Here is a 25,706-nt window from a genome sequence, read left to right on the forward strand (position 1 = left end):
ATAAAACATCTTTTGAGAAAGGTGAGAACCATCCTTAGACTTTTTTAAAATGTAAAATTTACTGTCTTAACCTTTTTTAAAAAAAAAACAGAGTCGGGTTCTCACTGTGGTCTCCCAGGCTGGAGTGCAGTGGCATGATCATAGCTCACAGCAGCTTCAAACTCCTGGGCTCAAGTGATCCTCCCACTTCAGCCTCCCTAGTAGCTAGAATCTTTTTTTTAATGTTTTGTAGAGACAGGGTCTTGCTGTGTTCCTCAGGATGGTCTCAAGCTCCTGGCTTCAAGCAATCCTCCTGCCTCGTCCTCCCAAAGTGCTAGAATTACAGGTGTGAGCCAGCATGCCCAGAGATTAACATTTTTAAAAATATAAAATTTACTCTTATAGTAATTTTTAAGTGCACAGTTTATTAGCATTAAGTACATTCACACAGTTGTGTAACCAACCTCCAGAACTCTTTTTGTCTTGCAAAACTGAAACTCTATACCCATTAAACAACTCACCAATCTCCCCTGCTCCCAACCCTTGGCAATTACCATTCCACTTTCTGTCTGATGAATTTTACTACTTGAGGTACCTCATATAAGTGGAATCATAAGGTATCTGTCTTTTTGTTACTCTTTTTTTTTTTTTTTTTTTTTTTGAGGTGGAGTTTTGCTCTTGTCGCCCAGGCTGGAATGCAACAGCGCGATCTCAGCTCACTGCAACCTCCGCCTCCTGGGTTCAAGTGATTCTCCTGCCTCAGCCTCCCGAGTAGCTGGGATTACAGGCGGCTGCCATTAATTTTTTGTATTTTAAGTAGAGGTGGGGTTTCACCATATTGTCCAGGCTGTTCTCAAACTCCTGACATCAGGCGATCCACCCTCCTTGGCTTCCCAAAGTGCTGGGATTACACTTTGAGCCACCGCGCCCGGCCTTTGTTACTCTTTTGTACCATTTTGTGTACTGTTTTTTCAGATTTTAAAGTAAATGGAGATATGAAAAAGAAAAACAAAGTTAAGAGAACAAAAAGCAAGGAATAAGACAATTACAAAAGTAAAGACAGTGGTGATTAATTTAAGTCACAATAGATGGAATTCCTATATAACCTAGAGAGAAAGTTAGAATATAATTGGACTAAGAAGAAGGTGCTGAAGATTGAAGTAGATTTAAAGTTGTAGTTTGAGGTTTATACATCTCACAAGTGGTAAATAAATGTTGACCTTTAGGAATATTACATATCTTACCCCACAAAACAACTGAAGTGCTGTGTTTTAAATAAACAAACATGATTAATTTTAACAGTGTTAAAAATTCATTTTATAGTTAGTAGTGGGATTCTGGGCATTACTTATAGACTCCTTTGTTTGGATAAAATTTTGTCTACAATTGTGAGAAAAACATGGACAGAATTTTTAGAAAACCGAAAGTTTTATATGTTCACACACACCTATGTAAGATGTTACATGGGCAGTAGTAGGCATACTAATGTATCAGTCAGCTATTGCTGATAATACTTCATCAGCAAGCCACCCCTAAGGTCAGTGGCTTTAACAACAAGCATTTATTCTCATAATCATAGGTCTGTAGAACAGCTGGATGATTTTGGCTGATCTAGGCAGGACTCAGCTTCAGGCTTCAGGATCAATTCATATCTTTTTGTCTAGGACCCACGATCAAGGGGCAACATTTACTCAAGCTTCTATCAATAGTGGATTGCCTGCTCACAAGAAGTGCAAACGCAACTACCTAAGCATATTTTAGATTTCTGCTCGCCTTATATTTGTCAGCTTCTCATTGGTCTGATCAAGTTATGTGGCCAGATTCAAAGTCACGGGGCAAGGAGGTACACACTCCATGTATCATGAGGCCATGGCAGAAGGTGGATATATTTTCATTATAGGGAAGTGACAATTTTAGGAAGTAAAGAGAGTTACCTTCTAAAGTCAAAAGGTGTGTACACACACACGCGAGGTTGTACTAAATATATAGCTACTCAAAGATATGTATATATACACGTACATATATACACACAAATGCACACACACAAGTATGTATTGGAACCTATACATTTAGTACCACTTATTTTTTGTGTATGGTATACATTCATTTCCTTGAAAATGAAAATAAGTTCTTCGTATGTAAGAATGAACATCCAAAAGGTACCCACAATGATATAAATAAAAAATACTTTTCTCACTCTGCTAACTTTTACTTTTGTCTGTTTTTGTTTTATTTTGTTTTAAAACCAAGATAAGAGTTGGATTAAAAATAGAACTTCTTGCATATGCCAGAATTTCTCCTGTGCTTCTAAGCAGGACATGTGAATGCCTCTGAGACAGGTTTGCAGACGGAAATATGTACAGGGAGAAAGAAGAGAACATAAAAGAATAGGAAGGGTAAAGAGTAGGATTAGGGAAAAGAAGTGTCTGTTTTAGAGATCAAGTACCAGCAACAATTAATCTAAACTCCCCTTAGGGTCATCAGTGCCCTTGATATTGTTACTTCCTTACTCTCACTATATAAGGAGTATGGTTTGTAGGATCTGAGCAATGTTTTTTTGTTTTTGTTTTTGTTTTTTGTTTGTTTTTCGTTTTTTGTTTTTGGAGACAGAGTCTTCTTCTTGCCCAGGCTGGAGTGCAGTGGCACAATTTTGACTCACTGCAACCTCAGCTTCCCAGGTTCAATTGATTCTCCTACCCGAGTAGCTGGGACTACAGGCATGCACCACTATGCCCAGCTAATTTTTGTATTTTTGGTAGAGATGGGGTCTCGCCATGTTGCCCAGGCTGGTCCGGAACTCCTGGGCTCAAGCAGTCCTCCCACCTCAGCCTGCTGAGTAGCTGGGACTACACAGATGCACCATTACACCCGGCTAATCTTTTAATTGTTTGTAGAGATGGGGTCTTGGCAGGTTGTCTGGGCTGGTCTTGAACTGCTGGGCTTAAGTGATCCTCCCGCCTTGGGCTCCCAGAGTACTGAGATGGCGGTCATGAGCCACTGCTCCAAGCCCACCCTACCTCTTTATTCCCAAGCTTTTCTGTCTATTCTGTTCTTTCCCTAAGTACGTCTCTTTTTTTATTTTTTTTTTAGATGGAGTTTCACTCTGTCCCCCAGGCTGAAGTACAGTAGCACGATCTCGGCTCACTGCAACCTCCGCCTCCCGGGTTCAAGCAATTCTCTTGTCTCAGCCTCTGGAGTAGCTGGGATTACAGGCACCCGCCACTACACCCAGCTAATTTTTGTATTTTTAGCGGAGACCAGGTTTCACGATATTGGTCAGGTCAGGAGATCCACCCACCTCTGCCTCTCAAAGTGCTGAAATTACAGGCATGAGGCACCACGCCTGGCCAGGTGCATCTCTTACTAACTCTGGCTTGCCTTATTGCTGACTACTGCCTCTAGTGCCAAAAGAGAAACAACTAGAGGATGTACAGTCTATTTGTCTGCTTCATTTAAAACTCTTCTGTTAGCAACAAAATTAAAGTCCTAAATATAGCTAAAAAATCAAATGTATACATTTGTGGAATGTAACAGGAATTACACACAATGTTCTTTTTATTGTCATTATAGTCCCCAGACTCCTTACAAGGAAAAGTAGCTACATTTGTTACATAGAAAAACAGCCCTGAATTATTTTCAGCTACATACAAACACCATGGTTAAATCTTCAAAACATATTATTGAACTGAAGAAGCAAGGCACAAAAATTCCATTTATATAAAATTCAGAAATAGGCAAAACTCAGCATTCAGTGATGGTAATACTATTAAGAAAAGCAAGGAAATGATTACCACAGAAGTCAGAATAATGACTATTTCTGGGGCAGAGGAAGGATGTTAGGAACAGGTAGGAGCAGGTAAGAGACTTTTGGGACTCTTGGTGTTGTATTTTGTGGCCTTGGTGCTAGTTACATAAGTATTTGCTTCATAATGATTCACCAAGCACTGCATTTTGTATTATAAACATTTTCGTGTATAACGCTTATACATTATACACAAAAATGTATATAATTTTGTGGGTTATATTTTGTAAAGTTTAAAAAATGGAAATCAGGATGGGCAGTTATAAGTGGTGACTCACGCTTGTAATCCCAGCACTTTGGGAGGCCTAGGCGGGCAGATCACTTGAGACCAGGAGTTCGAGACCAGCCTGGCCAACATGGCAAAACCCCTTCTCTACTAAAAATACAAAAATTAGCCAGGTGTGGTGGCAGGCACCTGTAATTCCAGCTACTTGGGAGGTTGAGGCAGGAGAATCACTTGAACCTAGGAGGCAGAGGTTGCAGTAAACAGAGATCCCACCATTGCACTCTAGCCTGGGCGACAACAGTGAAGCTCCGTCTCAAAAAAAAAAAAAAAAAAAAGGAAATCAGTGTGCGAAATGGGAAAGCTAGAGCAAGGGAAACAACTAGGAAACAGACCAGCAGAAATTTAATGGGAAAAAAAGCTATTTGTTTTTCTCCAAATATCTGTCTTGTTTTCCTTCTAAGAGAGCAAAGGTTACTATGATAATTAAAATAACATAAAATGGATTGAGGGAGTTGCCTGGTGATGCAATTCATATTTTGTTGTTCAATCAGTAAATAACTGGAAGATATAGCTTTCACTTTGATAGTCAAATTAGTTCATGGTCATTTTCTGAAAACAGAGTTCTTGAGTATGAATTCTGAATTTAGAATTGTCATTTTGTAGAGCAGTTAGGAAAATTGACCAGGGATCTTTGAGTGACATACTCTTTGGTTTAGATTGTGAGTCTCGTGAATTTTCTGTATTGTGAATTTTATTTTTAATTTGTTTTGTTTCAAATAATGAATATTATAGTGACTAGGTTTCCATTTTTCTAGTGGTAACTTTAGGCTTAAATGGACATTTCTTACTCAGTTAGGTTATTGATGTTTTCTAAGAATCATTAAATACTTTTTTTAAAGTTGTATAGAGTAACAGACTCTGTTCTATCATATCTAAAAAGTACAATCTTAGTACAATAGAGGTAATTAAAGTAGAATTATACCAAAAATACTTTGAGAGCATATTTAATGGTGTTTTCTTTATTCTTCGATGAAATGTTTTGATGTACAATGGTCTGCAAATTAATTCTTCTATTTTTCTTGTATTTTAAAAATTCCTAGTCTGTTTACTTAAATGTGATCTTTCCATTTTTTAATGATTTTATTCCAATCAAATATAATTAACTGTTTTAATTCATTCTTTAATAAAATAAATTGCTGAAATTTTCTCTCCTAATCATAAAATAGCTATTTAAAATACATTCTAAAGAAATTAAAATTGTAAATACTTATGAAGCTAAAAGTTAAGGAGGAGGGGCACTGAATGTTTTTCCCATTTTTTTCATGTCTTTTCTAACCTTTTGGCGGGGGTAGAATTTAACTTTAGACTGTTATTCTCTCTCTCCTTCAGTTTTTCACTGTTTCTTTCATAATTCACTCATCAAATGCCTTGATTCAATTAGCAAAGTATGGGCTATTTTTCTTTTTTGTTATTTTTTGCTTTTTCTTCCAAGCTAGATCTATTCAAAATGATTAACAAGTTACATTTAAACCAGTCATTCATATTCAGTATTAACTACTTGTTTGAAAAAACAAGAAATCTGCCCCCTCTCAATTTTTTAGGACATTAAATGTAAACATTAGTCTGATTATGATTACTGCCATTTCAAACATATTAATTAAAAGAAATCAACGTTTATTTCCTATAAAAACATTTGTTCAAAACATTGAGCTCCACAATAAATCACAGTACAGAAACAATATCTTAACAATTTGGATTATTTTGCTAAGGAATTCATTTAACTGATCACATCGTTTTGGATTTAAATGTTTTTCTCTACTTGTATGAAAGCTACATTGCTTGAAAACTACAAAAACTAATCCCCAATTTGCCTTTCTACACAGTGGTAAAAGATTAAGGAGCTGACATAACCACTAGTGTGTTATATTTAAGGTTCCCTTTGCTGCTTGCTGCACATGTAACAATGTTGTTCTTTCTTTGACACAGACCCAGACAAAAGCTGAGTGTAGCAAGGAAACAGACAGAACGCCTCCAGTAGTGGCCCCCGCCTGGCTCCAGGATTTGTAAACAGAAACATCCCAGGCTCCAATGAGACAGACAGAGGTTCCCTGTCTGTTCTGCATTCAGGAAGTGTTTGCTTGTATAAGCCCAACTATTGCACAGGCATACATAGCAGTGTTTACATTTGGCTGAGTATTTAACTGAGAAAACTTAATAGGGAAGAAAAAGAGGGTTTATTAGAGGTAGGAGAACAAGACAATTCAGGTATAACATAGATGTAGTATATGTTATGTAAAAAGGTTTTTTTATTTTGAAGAAATGGACAACAAAAAATAGGCGTTTTCTAGTTAAAGGCCTCTTTTATTGCACGTACACGTGAATACACATATTGAAATATTTTTCCTGGCAGTTTTTCAGGGATCTCATATTTTTAGACCATGTGACATTGCCTTGGAAAGTTTTTATTTGAAATTTAACCAATCATATGGTTTATAATGAAATGGGAAAAGTTCCCTTGTCCTGACGGGGTGCGTGTTGCGGGGTGTGGCTCACTTCTTCAGTGCCCCGCTGCTCAAACCTCTAGGGGAGCATACAGACAGGTAGGCTGTGGGGCTCCGACCTCACAACAGTGTCTAGGGGCGAATGTTTACAGCTCCTGAAGCCCCAGTGGGCGTGTGTTACAGGGTGCTCTTTTAGTTTGCCATCTATAGGCGGCTTGTGTTAGCTCAATTAGACCCCCTTCCTTATCACAAGGACAGAGGGATTTCTGTATCCCAGGGTTTCCTGCCTTGGTGTATGGGAAGAGTCGGCTCACACCTGGGCTTGGAGAATGAGTGCAAGGTTTATTAGTAGAAGTAGCTCTCAGCAGATGGGGGAACCAGAAGGGAGATGATTTTCTCCTGGAGTTTGGCCGCTTGGTGGCCAGGGCTCTCCTCCGTCTGCCCCAGCCAAACTCCGCGTCGTTGTCGTTTGGTCGATGGCCTGCCGGCGTGCGGGTGCCTATCGTTGTTCTCTTCTGCTGGCGTGCTCCTCTTGACGACCAGCTACTTTCTTCCGCCGATGTGCTCCTCTTTACGTCTGGCCGCCTGTATGTCTGCCTGCTAGGGTCTCGGGTTTTTATAGGCCCAGGATGGGGACATGGCGGGTCAGGGTGGTCTTGGAAATGCAACATTTGGGCGCGAAAGCAGGAGTGCCTGTCCTCACCTAGGTCTGTTGGGGTGGAGCCCTAGCCAGGGACGCACCTTTCTCTACCCATTACTTACCTCCCCACTTCCGTGTCATTTAAAGAGGGCACACTGTTCCCTTCCCATCACTATAACAAGTTTAAAATGTTTTAAAACTTTTTTCATCCTCTCCAATATATGAATAATCCATATTTCAGATTTTGAATTAATGAATATTTAATGTAAAAGTTTTGTTAAATTTTCTTTTATAAATTTGAGAATAAAAGCAAAGAATGTTGAGCCTTCAAAAAACTGCATGAGAAGACTCATCATACAGAGTTTTGGAAGTAGGAGGACCTTAAAAGTCACTTACAAGGTCACTTATTTTATAGTTTAATGTATTTTAATAACAAACAGGAACAGCAAAAAGACAGCATTAAAAACATGTGCTTTGAAGTAGGACAACTCAAAAAAGTAGAGTGAACAGATGGAACCTACTCTATGATTAAAATGCTGCAAACATCATTTAGTTGCTGTCAATAAGAAATTTACTTATTTTCCAAAAATCCAAATGCAGGCATTGTCCAGAAGAATTTAACAGGTTTATTTATAATTGTTATGGCCAGGCATGGTGGTTTATGTCTGTAATTCCAGCACTTTGGGAGGCCAGGACAGGCAGATTGCTTGAGCCCAGGAGTTTGAGACCATCCTGAGCAACATGGCAAAACCCTGTCTCTACAAAAAATAAAAATTAGCCAGACGTGGTGGCATGAGACCAGATGCTTGGGAGGCTGAGGTGATAGGATAGCTTGAGCCTGGGAGGCTGAGGCTGCAGTGAGCCATGGTCATACCATTGCACTCCAGCCTGAGCGACAAAGTGAGACCCTGTCTCAAAAAAAAAAAAAAAAAAAATCAAAAGAACAAATTAAATAATTGTTATGAAGTTGAACTTCTACAACTTGTTCACTGAAATGTTTTGACCTGCATTAATGCTTTATGTCCCACATTGATATTGAAAATCCATATGCAAATAAAAATGGAAAAACCACCAATACCTCATTTCTGTTCCCTATTTTTTCACTCACAATCTTATACTTAGGTGCCTTTTGACCCTATGGGGAAAAAATAATGTTCAGAACTACTGAGAGGTGACAGCGTGCCGGCAGTCCTCACTGCCCTCGCTCGCTTTCGGCGCCTCCCCTGCCTGGGCTCCCACTTTGGCTGCACTTGAGGAGCCCTTCAGCCCACCACTGCACTGTGGGAGCCCCTTTCTGGGCTGGCCAAGGCCGGAGCCCACTCCCTCAGCTTGCAGGGAGGTGTGGAGGGAGAGGCGCGAGTGGGAACTGGGGCTGCGTGTGGCGCTTGCGGGCCAGCTGGAGTTCCAGGTGGGCGTGGGCTTGGTGGGCCCCGCACTTGGAGCAGCCGGCTGGCCCTGCCAGCCCGGGCAATGAGGGGCTTAGCACCCGGGCCAGCGACTGCGGAGGGTGTACTGGGTCCCCCAGCAGTGCGAGCCCACCCGCGCTGTTCTCGATTTCTCACTGGGTCTTAGCTGCCTTCCCGCCAGGCAGGGCTCGGGACCTGCAGCCCGCCATGCCTGAGCCTCCCACCCCCTCCATGGGCTCCTGTGCAGCCCGAGCCTCCCGGATGAGCGTCGCCCCCTGCTCCACGGCGCCCAGTCCCATCGACCACCCAAGGGCTGAGGAGTGCGAGCCCATGGTGCGGGACTGGCAGGCAGCTCCACCTGCAGCCCCGGTGCGGGATCCACTGGGTGAAGCCAGCTGGGCTCCTGAGTCTGGTGGGAATGTGGAGAACCTTTATGTCTAGCTCAGGGATTGTAAATACACCAATAGGCACTCTGTATCTAGCTCAAGGTTTGTAAATACACCAGTCAGCACCCTGTGTCTAGCTCAGGGTTTGTGAATGCACCAATCGACACTCTGTATGTAGCTACTCTGGTGGTGCCTTGTAGAACCTTTGTGTCCACACTCTGTATCTAGCTAATCTGGTGGGGAGGTGGAGAACCTTTGTGTCTAGCTCAGGGATTGTAAATGCACCAATCAGCGCCCTGTCAAAACAGACCACTCGGCTCTACCAATCAGCAGGACGTGGGTGGGGCCAGATAAGAATAAAAGCAGGCTGCCCGTGTCAGCAGCGGCAACGCGCTCGGGTCCCCTTCCACACTGTGGAAGCTTTGTTCTTTCACTCTTTGCAATAAATCTTGCTACTGCTCACTCTTTGGGTCCACACTGTTTTTATGAGCTGTAACACTCACCGCGAAGGTCTGCAGCTTCACTCCTGAAGCCAGCGAGACCACAAGCCCACCGGGAGGAACGAACAACTCCAGACGCGCTGCCTTAAGAGCTGTAACACTCACTGCGAAGGTCTGCAGATTCACTCCTGCGCCAGCGAGACCACAAACCCACCAGAAGGAAGAAACTCCAAACACATCCGAACATCAGAAGGAAGAAACTCCAGACGCGCCACCTTAAGAGCTGTAACACTCACTGCGAGTGTCCGCGGCTTCATTCTTGAAGTCAGTGAGACCAAGAACCCACCAATTCCGGACACATTTTGGTGACCACGAAGGGGCTTTCACCTATCACCAAGTGGTGAGACAATCGCCGAGCGGTGAGACCATTGCCTATTGCCAAGTGGTGAGACAATCGCTGAGTGGTGAGACCATCGCCTGTCGCCAAGCGGTGAGTACCATCGGACCCTTTTCACTTGCTATTCTGTCCTGTCTTTCCTTAGAATTCGGGGGCTAAATACTGGGCACCTGTCGGCCAGTTAAAAGCGACTAGCGCGGCCGCCGGACTAAAGACACGGGTGTCAGGCTTTCTGGGAAAGGGCTCTCTAACAACCCCCGACTCTTTGGAGTTGGGACCGTTGGTTTGCCTAGAACCAGCTTCTGCTTTTCCTGTACTTCTGGACTGAGCCGAGGGTCGACAGAGAGGAAAGCCATGCAGCTCTGGGGTCCCAACAACAAGTTGGTTGTCCCTGCGGCCATGAGCGGAACTCTCAAAGGCATGTCGCCAAAACAAGACTCGCCCATCTATCCTATCTATCCTGACCCTTGCCCCCTGGGTCCTAATGCCTGCCAGACAAACTTCCTCTCGCCTCTCTTCTCTGAGGTTAGACCCGCTTCTAAAAATTGCTACCCGTTTCTGGTGCTTTTCTAGTTTCTCCTATAAGAATGATTTCTAGTATAAACTCCAGGACTCTGTTACCTTCTTTAGGCACCTGGGCTCACCAATCAGAAAGACATAATTTTTGCCTAAAGCCTTGTCATAGTGGTGACTACCTGGAATTTTAGGATCCGTCCTCAGACTAACAGGCCTAACAAAAGCTATTTCTGAAGCTAGGATATGGGGAGCCTCAGAAATTGTATCCTTCCTATTCATATAAGTGAGGACAAAAGGTGTCACTCTTCCAACCCTGGAGATCCCTTCCCTCCCTCAGGTATGGCCCTCCACTTCATTTTTGGGGCATAACATCTTTATAGGACAGGGGTAAAGTCCCAATACTAACAGGAGAATGCTTAGGACTCTAACAGGTTTTTGAGAGTGCGTCGGTAAGGGCCACTAAATCCGATTTTTCTTGGTCAGTCCTCCTTGTGGTTTAGGAGGACAGGCAAGGGTGCAGGTTTTTGAGAATGCGTCGGTAAGGACCACTAAATCCGACCTTCCTCAGTCCTCCATGTGGTCTGGGAGGAAAACAAGTGTTTCTGCTGCTGCGTCAGTGAGCGCAACTATTCCGATCAGCAGGGTCCAGGGACCATTGCGGGTTCTTGGGCAGGGTTTGTTTCTGCTGCTGCGTCGGTGAGCGCAACTATTCTGATCAGCAGGGTCCAGGGACCGTTGCGGGTTCTTGGGCAGGGGTTGTTTCCGCTGCTGCGTTGGTGAGTGCAACTATTCCGATCAGCAGGGTCCAGGGACCATTGCGGGTTCTTGGGCAGGGGGAGAAACGAAACAAACCAAAACCACGGGCGGTTTTGTCTTTCAGATGGGAAACACTCAGGCATCAACAGGCTCACACTTGAAATGCATCCTAAGCCACTGGGACCAATTTGACCCACAAACCCTGAAAAAGAGGCAGCTCATTTTTTTCTGCACTACAGCTTGGCCCCAATATTCTCTTTCTGATGGAGAAAAATGGCCACCTGAGGGAAGTACAAATTACAATACTATCCTGCAGCTTGACTTTTTCTGTAACAGGGAAGGCAAATGGAGTGGAATACCTTATGTTGAAGCTTTCTTTTCATTGAGGGGGAATACACAACTATGCAAAGCTTGTAATTTACATCTTACAGGAGGACCTCTCAGCTTACCCCCATATCCTAGCCTCCCTATAGCTCCCCTTCCTATTAATGATAATCCTCCTCTAATCTCCCTTGCCCAGAAGGAAATAAGCAAAGAAATCTCCAAAGGACCACAAAACCCCCGGGCTATTGGTAATGTCCCCTTCAAGCTGTAGGGAGAGGGGAATTTGTCCCAACCTGGGTACATGTCCTCTTCTCCCTCTCTGATTTAAAGCAGATCAAGGCAGACCTGGGGAAGTTTTCAGATGATCCTGATAGGTACATAGATGTCCTACAGGGTCTAGGGCAAACCTTTGACCTCACTTGGAGAGATGTCATGCTACTGTTAGATCAAACGCTGCCTTTTAATGAAAAGAATGCAGCTTTAGCTGAAGCCCGAGAGTGGAGATACTTGGTATCTTAGTCACGTAAATGATAGAATGACAGCCGAAGAAAGGGACAAATTCCCTACTGGTCAGCAAGCCATCCCCAGTATGGATCCCCACTGGGACCTTGACTCAGATCATGGGGACTGGAGTCGTAAACATCTGTTGACCTGTGTTCTAGAAGGACTAAGGAGAATTAGAAAAAAAGCCCATGAATTATTCAATGATGTCCACCATAACTCAGGGAAAGGAAGAAAATCCTTCTGCCTTCCTCGAGCAGCTATGAGAGGCCCTAAGAAAATATACTCCCCTGTCACCTGAATCACTCAAGGGTCAATTGATTCTAAAAGATAAGTTTATTACCCAATCAGCCGCAGATATCAGGAGAAAGCTCCAAAAGCAAGCCCTGAGCCCTGAACAAAATCTAGAGGCATTATTAAACCTGGCAAACTCGGCGTTCTATAATAGGGACCAAGAGGAACAGGCCCAAAAGGAAAAGCGAGATCAGAGAAAGGCCGCAGCCTTAGTCATGGCCCTCAGACAAACAAACCTTGGTGGTTCAGAGAGGACAGAAAATGGAGCAGGCAAATCACCTGGTAGGGCTCGTTATCAGTGTGGTTTACTAGGACACTTTTAAAAAGATTGTCCAATGAGAAACAAGCTGCCCCCTCATCCATGTCCACTATGCCGAGGCAATCACTGGAAGGTGCACTGCCCCAGAGGACGAAGGTTCCCTGGGTCAGAAGCCCCAACCAGATGATCCAGCAACAGGACTGAGGGTGCCTGGGGCAAGTGCCAGCTCATGTCATCACCCTCACTGAGCCCCGGGTATGTTTAACTATTGAGGACCAGGAAATTGATTTCCTCCTGGACACTGGCATGGCCTTCTCAGTGTTAATCTCCTGTCCTGGATGACTGTCCTCAAGGTCCGTTACCGTCTGAGGAATCCTGGGACAGCCTGTAACCAGGTATTTCTCCCACCTCCTCAGTTGTAATTGGGAGACTTTGCTCTTTTCACATGCCTTTCTTGTTATGCCTGAAAGTCCCACACCCTTATTAGGGAGGGATATATTAGCCAAGGCTGCAGCTATTATCTACATGAATATGGGGAACAAGTTACCCATTTGTTGTCCCCTACTTGAGGAGGGAATCAACCCTGAAGTCTGGGCATTCGAAGGACAATTTGGAAGGGCAAAAAATGCCCGCCCAGTCCCAATCAGGTTAAAAGATCCCACCAGTTTTCCTTACCAAAGGCAATAGCCCTTAAGGCCTGAAGCTCATAAAGGATTACAGAATATTGTTAAACATTTGAAAGCTCAAGGCTTAGTAAGGAAATGCAGCAGTCCCTGAAACACCCCAATTCTGGGAGTACAAAAACCAAATGGTCAGTGGAGACTAGTGCAAGATCTTAGACTCATTAATGAGGCAGTAATTCCACTATATCTAGTTGTACCCAACCCCTATACCCTGCTCTCTCAAATACCGGAGGAAGCAGAATGGTTCATGGTTCTGGACTTCAAGGATGCCTTCTTCTGTATTTCCCTGCACTCTGACTCCCAGTTTCTCTTTGCTTTTGAGGATCCCACACACCACACGTCCCAACTTACGTGGATGGTCTTGCCCCAGGAGTTTAGGGATAGCCCTCATCTGTTTGGTCAGGCACTGGCCCAAGATCTAAGCCACTTCTCAAGTCCGGGCACTCTGGTCCTTCAATATGTGGATGATTTACTTTTGGCTACCAGTTCGGAAGCCTCGTGCCAGCAGGCTACTCTAGATCTCTTGAACTTTCTACCTAATCAAGGGTACAAGGTGTCTAGGTCGAAGGCCCAGCTTTGCCTACAGCAGGTTAAATATCTAGGCCTAATCTTAGCCAAAGGGACCGGGGCCCTCAGCAAGGAACGAATACAGCCTATACTGGCTTATCCTCGCCCTAAGACATTAAAACAGTTGAGGGGGTTCCTTGGAATTACTGGCTTTTGCCGACTATGAATCCCCAGATACAGCGAGCTAGCCAGGCCCCTCTATACTCTAATCAAGGAAACCCAGAGGGCAAATACTCATCTAGTCGAATGGGAACCAGAGGCAGAAACAGCCTTTAAAACCTTAAAGCAGGCTTTAGTACAAGCTCTAGCTTTAAGCCTTCCCACAGGACAGAACTTCTCTTTATACGTCACAGAGAGCCAGGATAGCTCTTGGAGTCCTTACTCAGACTCGTGGGACAACCCCACAACCAGTGGCATACCTAAGTGAGGAAACTGATGTAGTAGCAAAAGGCTGGCATCGCTGTTTAAGGGTAATTGCAGCAGTGGCCATCTTAGCATCAGAGGCTATCAAAATAATACAAGGAAAGGATCTCACTGTCTGGACTACCCATGATGTAAATGGCATATTAGGTGCCAAAGGAAGTTTATGGCTATCAGACAACCACCTACTTAGATACCAGGCACCACTACTTGAGGGACCGGTGCTTCAAACGTGCACATGCGTGGCCCTCAACCCTGCCACTTTTCTCCCTGAGGATGGGGAACCAATCGCGCATGACTGCCAACAAATTATAGTCCAGACTTACGCCACCCGAGATGATCTCTTAGAAGTCTCCTTAACTAATCCTGACCTTAACCTATATACCGATGGAAGTTCATTTGTGGAGAATGGGATACGAAGGGCAGGTTACACCATAGTTAGTGATGTAACCATACTTGAAAGCAAGCCTCTTCCCCCAGGGACCAGTGCCCAGTTAGTGGAACTAGTGGCACTTACTTGAGCCTTAGAACTGGGAAAAGGAAAAAGAATAAATGTGTATACAGATAGCAAGTATGCTTATCTAATCTTACATGCCTATGCTGCAATATGGAAAGAGAGGGAGTTCCTAACCTCTGAGGGAACCCTCATTAAATACAAGGAAATTATAGAGTTATTGCACACAATGCAAAAACACAAAGAGGTGGGAATCTTACACTGACAAAGCCATCAAAATGGGAAGGAGAGGGGAGAACAGCAGCATAAGCAGCTGGCAGAGGCAGCAGAAAGGAAAGAAAGAGACAGGAAGTCAAAGTAAGAGACAGAGAGGAGACGAAGAAGTCAGAGAGAAAGAGGGACAGACAGAAAGTCAAAGAGAGAGTTAAAAAGAGAGGAAGAGACAAAGAAGAAGTCGAAGAGAAAGAAAGAGAGATGGAAGTAGTAAAGAAAAAACAGTGTACCCTATTCCTTTAAAAGCCAGGGTAAATTTCTATCTACCCAGCCAAGGCATATTCTTCTTATGTGGATCTTCAACCCATATCTGCCTCTCAAACAGTTCGCAAGAAATAATGAAATCTGTCCTTACTTTATAATCCCAAATAGACTCTTTGGCAGCAGTGACTCTCCAAAACCGCCGAGGCCTAGACCTCCTCACTTCTGAGAAAGGAGGACTCTGCACCTTCTTAGGGGAAGAGTGTTGTTTTTACACTAACCAGTTGGGGATAGCACAAGATGCCCCCCAGCGTTTACAGGAAAAGGCTTCTGAAATCAGACAACGCCTTTCAAATTCTTATATCAACCTCTGGAGTTGGGCAACATGGCTTCTCCCCTTTCTAGGTCCTGTGGCAGCCATCTTGCTGTTACTCACCTTTGGGCCCTGTATTTTTAACCTTCTTGTCAAATTTGTTTCCTCTAGAATCGAGGCCATCAAGCTACAGATGGTCTTACAAATGGAACCCCAAATGAGTTCAACTAACAACTTCTACCGAGGACCCCTGGACCGACCCGCTGGCACTTCCCCTGGCCTAGAGAGTTCCCCTCTGAAGGACACTAAAACTGCAGGGCCCCTTCTTCACCCCTATCCAGCAGGAAGTAGCTAGAGCGGTCATCGGCCAAATTCCCAATAGCAGTTGGGGTGTCCTGTTTAGAGGGGGGATTGAGAGGTGACAGCGTGCTGGCAGTCCTCACAGCCCTCGCTCGCTCTCGGCGCCTCCTTTGCCTGGGCTCCCACTTTGGTGGCACTTGAGGAGCCCTTCAGCCCACCACTGCACTGTGGGAACCCCTTTCTGGGCTGGCCAAGGCCGGAGCCCACTCCCTCAGCTTGCAGGGAGGTGTGGAGGGAGAGGCGCGAGTGGGAACTGGGGCTGCATGCAGCGCTTGCGAGCCAGCTGGAGTTCCGGGTGGGTGTGGGCTTGGTGGGCCCCGCACTCTGAGCAGCTGGCTGGCCCTGCCGGCCCCGCCGGCCCTGGGCAATGAGGGGCTTAGCACCCGGGCCAGCGACTGCGGAGGGTGTACTGGGTCCCCCAGCAGAGCCAGCCCACCGGCACTGCTCTCGATTTCTCACCGGGTCTTACTGCCTTCCCGCGGGGCAGGGCTTGGTACCTGCAGCCCGCCATGCCTGAGCCTCCCACCCTCTCCATGGGCTCCTGTGCAGCCCGAGCCTCCCCGATGAGCACCGCCCCCTGCTCCTCGGCTCCCAGTCCCATCGACCACCCAAGAGCTGAGGAGTGCGAGCGCATGGCGCGGGACTGGCAGGCAGCTCCACCTGCAGCCCCGGTGCGGGATTCACTGGGTGAAGCCAGCTAGGCTCTTGAATCTGGTGGGGACGTGGAGAACCTTTATGTCTAGCTCAGGGATTGTAAATACACCAATAGGCACTCTGTATCTAGCTCAAGGTTTGTAAATACACCAGTCAGCACCGTGTCTAGCTCAGGGTTTGTGAATGCACCAATCGACACTCTGTATGTAGCTACTCTGGTGGGGCCTTGTAGAACCTTTGTGTCCACACTCTGTATCTAGCTAATCTGATGGGGAGGTGGAGAACCTTTGTGTCTAGCTCAGAGATTGTCAATGCACCAATCAGCGCCCTGTCAAAACAGACCACTTGGCTCTACCAATCAGCAGGATGTGGGTGGGGCCAGATAAGAGAATAAAAGCAGGCTGCCCGTGTCAGTGGCAACGCGCTCGGGTCGCCTTCCACACTGTGGAAGGTTTGTTCTTTCGCTCTTTGCAATAAATCTTGCTACTGCTCACTCTTTGGGTCCACACTGTTTTTATGAGCTGTAACACTCACCGCGAAGGTCTGCAGCTTCACTCCTGAAGCCAGCGAGACCACAAGCCCACCAGGAGGAACGAACAACTCCAGATGCGCTGCCTTAAGAGCTGTAACACTCACTGCGAAGGTCTGCAGATTCACTCCTGAGCGAGCGAGACCACAAACCCACCAGAAGGAAGAAACTCCGAACACATCTGAACGTCAGAAGGAGCAAACTTCAGACGCACCACCTTAAGAGCTGTAACACTCATCGCGAGGGTCTGCGGCTTCATTCTTGAAGTCAGTGAGACCAAGAACCCACCAATTCCAGGCACACTACCAATAAAAGGAAGAAGATAACATTTTTTTAACAGAAGTTTTCCATCATAGTAGATTCTTTTTTTTTTTTTGAGAGAGTCGCACTCTGTCACTCAGGCTAGAGTGCAGTGGCGCGATCTCTGCTCACTACAACCCCCGCCCTCCGAGTTCAAGCGATTCTCCTGCCTCAGCCTCCCAAGTAGCTGGGATTACAGGTGCCTGCCCCCACGCCCGGCTAATTTTTTGTATTTTTAGTAGAGACGGAGTTTCACCAACTTGGCCAGGCTGGTCTTGCACTCCTGACGTCGTGATCCACCCGCCTTGGCCTCCCAACGTGCTGGGATTACAGGCATGAGCCACCATGCCCGACCCATCATAGTAGATTCTTAAGGATGCTTTCTACAAATGCATTGTGCTAGTTGGATATCTTTTGGCATGATTGTTACACGTTTGGCATGGATAACATACAGGTTAATATCTTCAAAAAGGCCAACCAGATAGGCCTATTCAACCAAAGACATAGCTATTTTCAAAACACCAATAGTTGTACTCTAGATGTGCCAATCTATTTTAAAGTCCCAAACAATTTCTCACCTCAGACACTGGAAGAAAAGTTTGCCAATCAGAAGTTCAGGGGACTTCTGATTAGGACTTATTACAGAGTGCCTTGCAAATAGGTCTGTAATTCTGAGGTTTCTTCACCTATCCTGTACAGGACACTCTATTAGGGGCAGCTTTTTTTTTTTTTTTTTTAATAAATTTTGGAAACAGGATTTTACTCTGTCTTCTAGGCCGGAGTGTAGTGGCACAATCATAGCTCACTGCAGCGTGCAACTCCTGAGCTCAAGCAACCCTCCCAACTCAGCCTCCTGAGTAGCTGGGATTACAGGTGTGAGCACTGTGCTTGGTCTCTTATGAGCAACTTTTGTAACCACTTGGCTTACTGGATGCTTTACTTCCAGTTGATTTGTGGACATTGTTGTGCCTTTTATGAGCCATGGTAATAGAGACCTCCTTACTTACTCTCCTTCTCCTTTGGCTGGAGCTTGGCAAGCTAGAGGTGGGGCCGGCACTCTATAACCACTTTATTTTATGGATAAAGAAGTAAGAGCCCAGAAAAATTATATAATTTGTCCACAGTGGCTAACGTGGGACTAAAACTTATGAGCTCTTTTCACTAAACTACTTTACCACTGTTGCCTGAAATATTTTGGGAGTGTAATATTATCAATAGTAGACTACTTATTTCCTAACAACTAGTTGTTAATGATAATGTTAAATTATAGTTAAATTTTGAAGTTAAATCACTGTTCGTCATGGTTGCTAATATTTGATGTAATGCCTTAGGACAAATTTTCCTACCTCGGTGTCTTAGTCAAAGTAGTGTGGACTGGGTGCTTAGTTCTAGAGTCTGGGAAGTCCGTGTCTTTAATAGTGCCTGCAGATGGTTGTCTTCTTATTGTAACTTACATGTTACATGTAACTCACATGCCAATGTTCTCACATGGCAGAGAACAGAAAGATAGATCCTGTGTCTCCTCTTTTTTAATTTTTAATTAATTAATTTTTTTTTGAGACGGAGTCTCACTCACCCAGGCTGGAGTGCAGTGGTGTGATATCAGCCCACTGCAACCTCTGCTTCAGGGGTTCAAGTGATTTTCCTGCCTCAGCCTCCCAAGTAGCTGGGATTACAGGCACATACCACTAAGCCCAGCTAATTTTTTGTATTTTTAGTAGAGACGGGGTTTTGCCATGTTGGCCAGCCTGGTCTGAAACTCCTGACCTCAAATCCTCAAGTGATCAACCCACCTTGGCCTCCACCTTACAGACATGAGCCACCATGCCCAGCCTTTTTTTTTTTTTTTTTTTTAATGAGGGCCCAAACCCATTCATGAGGGCTCTACCCTCATTATATAATTACCTTCCAAAGGTTCTACCTCCATGTACTGTCACGCTGGGGATTTAGGCTTCAACATATGAATTTGCAGGGCACATATTCAGTCCATAGGCTGGGTGCGGTGGCTCACACCTGTAATCCCAGCACTTTGGGAGGCCAAGGCGGGTGGATCACGAGGTCAGGAGTTCGAGACCAGCCTGATCAACATGGTGAAACCCTGTCTCTACTAAAAATACAAAAAATTAATTGGGCATGGTGGCGTGTGCCTGTAATCCCAGCTACTCGGGAGGCTGAGGCAGGAGAATCACTTGGACCCAGAAGGCGGAGGTTGCAGTGAGCCGAGATCGCGCCACTGCTCTCCAGCCTGGGTGACAAGAGCGAAACTCTGTCTCAAAAAACAATAACAGCAAAAAAATTAGCTAGGCGTAGTGGTGTGCACCTGTAATCCCAGCTACTCGGGAGGCTGAGGCAGGAGAATTGCTAGAGCCTGGGAGGCGAAGGTTGTGGTGACCCGAGCCTGTGCAAGAGAGTGAGACTCTGCCTTAAAACAAACAAACAAACAAAAAAAAGGAATTCATTAAATGTTCAGCTGTTTCTTCCTACTCACATGTATGGTGGTGTCCTCCTCCACTCACTGCTTTACCTAGGATAAGAGCAGCCTTGGGTCTCTTCACTCTTGGAAGAGTCTTTTCATATTCTACTTTTTAATCCATTTAGTTTCCTTTTGTCCTTAGATCTTATTTTTAAAGAAAAGGTTATGATTTTTAGGTTTTCTGATTTGTTATCAGGGAAGTGTTTTGGCTTGTTACTAAGATGGGAACAAAATTCTTTGCATCTTTGTATACTCTAAGCAGAAGTGGGAGTCACTTTTTTTCACATTGGTAGAGACAGCATCTTGCTCTGTCACCCAGACTGGTATGCGGTAACACAATTATGGCTCACTGCATCCTTGAACTGCTGGGCATGAGCAGTCCTCCTGCCTCAGCCTCCCAAGTAACTGGGACTATAGGCATGCACTACCGCACCCAGCTAATTTTTTTATTTTTTGTAGAGTCAGAGTCTTGCTCTGTCACCCAGGCTGGTCTCAAGCTCCTGGCCTAAAGCAGTTCTCCCACCTTAGCCTCCGAAAATGCTGAGATCACAGGCATGAACCACTGTTGCCTGGCCTTTTTTCACCTTTTTTTTTTTTTCTTGAGATGGAGTTTCTCTCTTGTTGCCCATGCTGGAGTGCAATGGCGCCATCTCGGCTCACTGCAGCCTCTGCCTCCCGGGTTCAAGGGATTCTTCTGCCTCAGCCTCATGAGTAGCTGGGATTACAGGCATGTGCCACCATGCCTGGCTAATTTTTGTATTTTTAGTAGAGATGGAATTTTACCATGTTGGCTAGGCTGGTCTCGAGCTCCTGACCTCAGGTGATCCGCCCGCCTTGGCCTCCCAAAGTGCTGGGATTATAGGTGTGAGCCACCGTGCCTGGCCCCTTTTACACATTTTAACATATGTGATATGATAAGTCATTTTATTTTATTTAAAAAGCTGTCAGTTGAGGCTATTATTATTATTATCATTTTTGAGTCTCGCTCTGTCGCCCAGTCTGGAGTGCAGTGGTGCAATCTCGGCTCACTGCAACTTTCGCCTCCTAGGTTCAAGCGATTCTCCTGCCTCAGCCTCCTGAGTAGCTGGGATTACAGGCACGCACCACCACACCTGGCCAATTTTTGTATTTTTAGTAGAGATGGGGTTTCATCATGTTGGTCAGGCTGGTCTCGAACTCCTGACCTCGTGATCCACCCGCCGGGGTCTCCCAAAGTGCTGGGATTACAGGCGTGAGCCACTGCACCCAGCTGAGGCTATTATTGCCTTATCACCAAGAAAAAGAAATACTGTCAAGTAATTTTACAATGCCACAAATATGATATATCCCACTGTAGGAGATTTTAAGATGTGATCAATGTATGTATTAAAATTGATGAAATATGGGAGTTGTCACCTATGTAAATGTGAACTTGATTGTTAACTCTGGCAGAATGTCCACTCAACAGCAACCCTTCAGTGTTTCTGTCAACAAACCATATGAGAAGTCAAATGAGTTGTATTGTTTGAAAATGTTTCATTGGATAACAAAATGTTGATGGTTGCTAACGCTTAGTGACGGGCATTTGGAATTTGTATGCACACTCCATACATATATATGTATGTATATATATGTTAGTTAGTTTTTTATAATAAAAAGATTAAAACTAGAACAAGCAACCTTCCATTGGCACTTTCTGGCATGATCAAGAAAGCATCTGCATTAAAATTTTCAGAGTCAGTGTTAGTGGATGGAAAGAAAATTCCAGAAACAAAAGTCCAAAGAGTGTTGTAAAGAAATGTTGGGTTATGATTCTCAGTGATGTTTTTAATGACACATAAGGTAGAAATGTATGGAAAAATAGGACATAGTTGACAAATTTGAAAAGATATTCAGAAGAATCTAACTCTGAATATGAAAAAGTTTTAGGAATACCTACACCAATTTATTTTGCATCTGTTTTTCTTTTTACAGGCTGTATGAGAGTGATTTTCTGTCCAAATAAGCCTCCTTAAAGGAGCTTATCAAGAAGTAAAGCATAACATTCTAGGGGATAAGTCATAGTTGGTTGTAGTTTAAGCAGCATACTTTTTAGTATCTCTTATTTTGAATTGAAAAAAAGTAAGTACCCTGTATATAGTTAATCATTTTTAGTGTTTCCAAGATACTGCTCTTCTTCGTAGGCTATAAAAAGCTTTTGTTGCTTATATTAGTAACAAAAACAATTTTGCAAATGGAAACATTTCTAGAAACGTTACTATTTATATTAGTATTATATAAATTTATCCAATTTCCAGAAATTTGGGTAATGCTAAAATCACTTTCCAACAACTAAGACTAGGAAAATTGTCATTTCTATTTTGTAATAAAAGCTTGATAAAATACACATTAGTTAGCTATATACAATGTTCTCATAATTTAGTAAAAGCAAAAAAAAAAACCTAGAAAGCTAAATCTTAGTGGAAAAATCTTTATTATTAAATTTTTAAATGCACTAATTCTGTGCTTTTTATGTACAACATTTGGTTTTTCAGGTTTTTCCAAAATCTAACCTTTGTTACATTAAAATTTTAATATTTTATTTAATTGGTAATGTCCTTTAAAGAACATTAATCTAAATTTTCAATACTGAAATTTAAACATGTCCACATATTTAAGAATTAAAAACTAGATTTTTTAAAAGTAAAATTAGATTCCTTATCACTTCTCATTCCTAGTTGAATTCAAAATACATTTTTCAAATAAGTAATATGGTTCAGTTCTTTTGGGAATTATAACATTGGATATCTTAACTCATTTGCAGAGACAGTTTTATCCATAATGCCATATTAATATTACATTTAATATTTAATTTTATTTTTTATACAGAAGACTTAAGATAATCTTTATTAACTCATATTTACTTGAATTACACAAGAATGTAAGAACACATTTAAATATTCAGCCTTTCTCATTTGGATGTAGCAAAACTTTGTTTCATGTTAGACCTACGAATTTTTTTATTGTAACAAATATTTAAAGAAATATCAGTTTTCGGCTGGGCGCAGTGGCTTATGCCTATAATCTCAGCACTTTGGGAGGCCAAGGTGGGCAGATCACGAGGTCAGGAGTTCGAGACCAGCCTGACTAACATGGTGAAACCCTGTCTCTACTAAAAAATACAAAAATTAGCCGGGTGTGGTGGCGCATGCCTGTAATCCCGCTACTTAGGAGTCTGAGGCAGAAAAATCACTTGAACCCAGGTGGTGGAGGTTGCAGTGAGCTGAGATTGTACATCTGTGACATGGATAATATTCAGTGATAAAAGGAAATGAACTGCTAAGCCACAAAAAGACATGGAGGAACCTAAAGTACATATTGCTAAGTGAAAGAAGGCAGTCTGAAAAGTCTGTATATTGTATTATTCCAACTATATGACTTTCTGGAAAAGAAAAACTATAAGCACATAAAATATCCTTGTATAGTCATGAATCTATAAATTATTTAGTTTTGTGTGTGTGTATGTGTATGTATTGAAAATAGTTTATCTTTTAGGTTTAGCAAATTGTAAAATGAGGTTTTTTTTGTTTGTTTATTTGTTTGTTTGCTTTTGAGATGGAGTCTTGCTTTCTCACCCAGGCTGGAGTGCAATGGCATGATCTTGGCTCACTGCAATCTCTGCCTCCTGGGTTCAAGTGATTCTCCTGCCTCAGCCTCCTGAGTAGCTGGGATTACAGGCAAGCACCACCATGGCCAGCTAATTTTTGTCTTTTCAGTAGAGATGTGGTTTCACCATGTTGGTCAGGCTGGTCTCAAACCCCTGACCTTGTGATCCATCTGCCTCAGCCTCCCAACGTGCTGGGATGACAGGAGTGAGCCACCGCACCTGGCCTTAGTTTTTTTTTTTTTGATTGAAGTAAAATTCACATAACTTAGAATTAGTCATATTAAAATGTACCACTCAACACATTCACAGTGTTGTGCAACTATTACCTCTGTCTAGTTCCAAAACATTTTCATCACCCCACAAGGGAAACCCTGTATCTAATAAGTAGTCACTCCCTATTTCCTCCTCTCTCAGTCCGTGGCAACTACTAACCTGCTTTCTGTCTATGGATTTGGCCTATTCTGAGTATTTCATTTCAATGGAATCATAGAATATTCAACGTTTTGTAAATCCTTTGTAGGAATATACCACATTTTGTTTATCCATTCATCAGTTCATGAACATTTGTGTTGTTTCCACTTTTGGCTGTTGTAAATAGTGATGCTGTGAACATGCGTGTAGAAGTTTTTGTTTGAACACTTGTTTTTGGTTCTTTTTGATATATGCCTAGGAGTGGAATTGCTGGGTCTTATGGTGATTCCATGTTTAACTTTTTGAGGAACTCGCAAACTGTTTTCTACTGTATATTTACCATTTTATATCCCACTTGCAATGTACAAGAGTTCTAATTTATCCACATCCTTGCCAGCACTTTTTTTTTTTTTAATTGTAGCCATGCCAATGTATGTGAAATAATATCTCACTGTGGTAAAATGAGTTTTATATGTAGCTTTTCTGCCTGTAACTTACTCTGTATGTTAAAAGGAGGCACAATGATCAATGTGTTAAAATCTATTAATATCTGAAAAATGGGCTGGGCACAGTGACTCACACCTGTAATCCCAGCACTTTTTGAGGCCAAAGTGGGCACATCAACTTGAGGCCAGGAGTTCAAGACCGGTCTGGTTAACATAGTGAAACCCCATCTCTACTAAAAATACAAAAAATTATCCAGGTGTGGTGCTACAAACTTATAATCCCAGCAACTCAGGAGGCTGAGGCACAAGAATTGCTTGAGTCTGGGAGGTGGAGTTTGCAGTGAGCTGAGATTGCACCACTGAACTGCAGCCTGGGCGACAGAGCAAGACTCTTTTAAAAAAAAAAAAAAAAAAGAAAGAAAAAAGAAAATATAATAAATGGCCTGCAAATTAAGAGTATTTCAGTGTTGTTTCAACAGATCCTTCTATAGAAATATAGTTTAGACATTTTAATAAGCAACTTCTACTTAATTTGATTGAGACAAATAAATTCATTAACAGGAATGCCCATTAGAGGAACTCTTTGCCGTAGAGGCATCCTACTTTGCCATAGAAGCTTCTAATTTGAGTATAATATGCTTGATTTTGATTGAATATAAAGAATGAATAAAGATGCTGGCAGTCATCAAGCGCAGCTTCTGATGAGTATTACCAAACATTGCATAACTACGTCTAGTAAAACAATGAACAGCTCTTTCATAGGGCAACTCATTCTATTTTAGACAGGTCTGTTTATAAGCCATGCTTTTCTGTATGCTGAGCTGAAGGCTCTTATCCTTGAAGATACACTGATTGGAACTGGTTATTATTTCTTGGTCCAAATCAAGTCCATTTTTTGATGTGAAGACAGCTATCATATCCTCCCAAGTTTTCTTTTTTTTCCTCATCAGATGCTTTCAGTTCTTTCTACCCATCACAGTTCAGAGGTCTCATACCTTCATAGTTGTACTTGCTCTCTTTTGGATATGCTCTAGTTTGTGGCCATCCATCCTAAAGGGTATTTGCTCTAGATGCGACCTGACCCACAGAATGGAACTTAACACATAAAATGTTTACATGTTTGTGATAGCCCTGTGATTTACCTATGTGTGTTCCCATTCCATTCTGCAAGTGAGTAAACTTGGGCTCAGATAGGAGAAGAAACTTTCCTAAGGTCATATATTAAGTGGAAGAAGTGAGCTTCAAGTCCAATTCAGATTTAACTGCCTGCAAAGCCATGCTATTTTCATTAATAAAAATACCAATATTGATAAGTTTAACTACCATTTATTGTGTAGATAATATATGCTTTTTAAAAAAAACTTAATTTTTTTTTTTTTTTTTAAAGAAATAGAGTCTCACTACATCACCCAAGCTGGAGTGCAGTGGTACAATTATGGCTCACTGCAGCCTCAAACTCCTGGGCCCAAGCAATCCTCCTGCCATAGCCCCCTGAGTAGCTGGGACTACAGGTGCATGCCACCATGCCTGACTAATTTTTTTTTTTTTAATTTGTTTTAATGCCTGGCAT

General features: G+C 43.1%; 1 protein-coding gene across 2 annotated transcripts in view; it reads left to right on the forward strand.

Moving 5' to 3' along the window:
* The window catches only part of BMPR2 (bone morphogenetic protein receptor type 2), a 195,677-nt gene that overhangs the window by 116,607 nt on the left and 53,364 nt on the right, over positions 1-25,706 (forward strand). The window lies entirely within an intron of this gene.

This window comes from Pongo abelii, chromosome 11 (genome assembly GCF_028885655.2).
Source record: "Pongo abelii isolate AG06213 chromosome 11, NHGRI_mPonAbe1-v2.0_pri, whole genome shotgun sequence".
Classification (NCBI taxonomy): Eukaryota; Metazoa; Chordata; class Mammalia; order Primates; family Hominidae; genus Pongo; species Pongo abelii.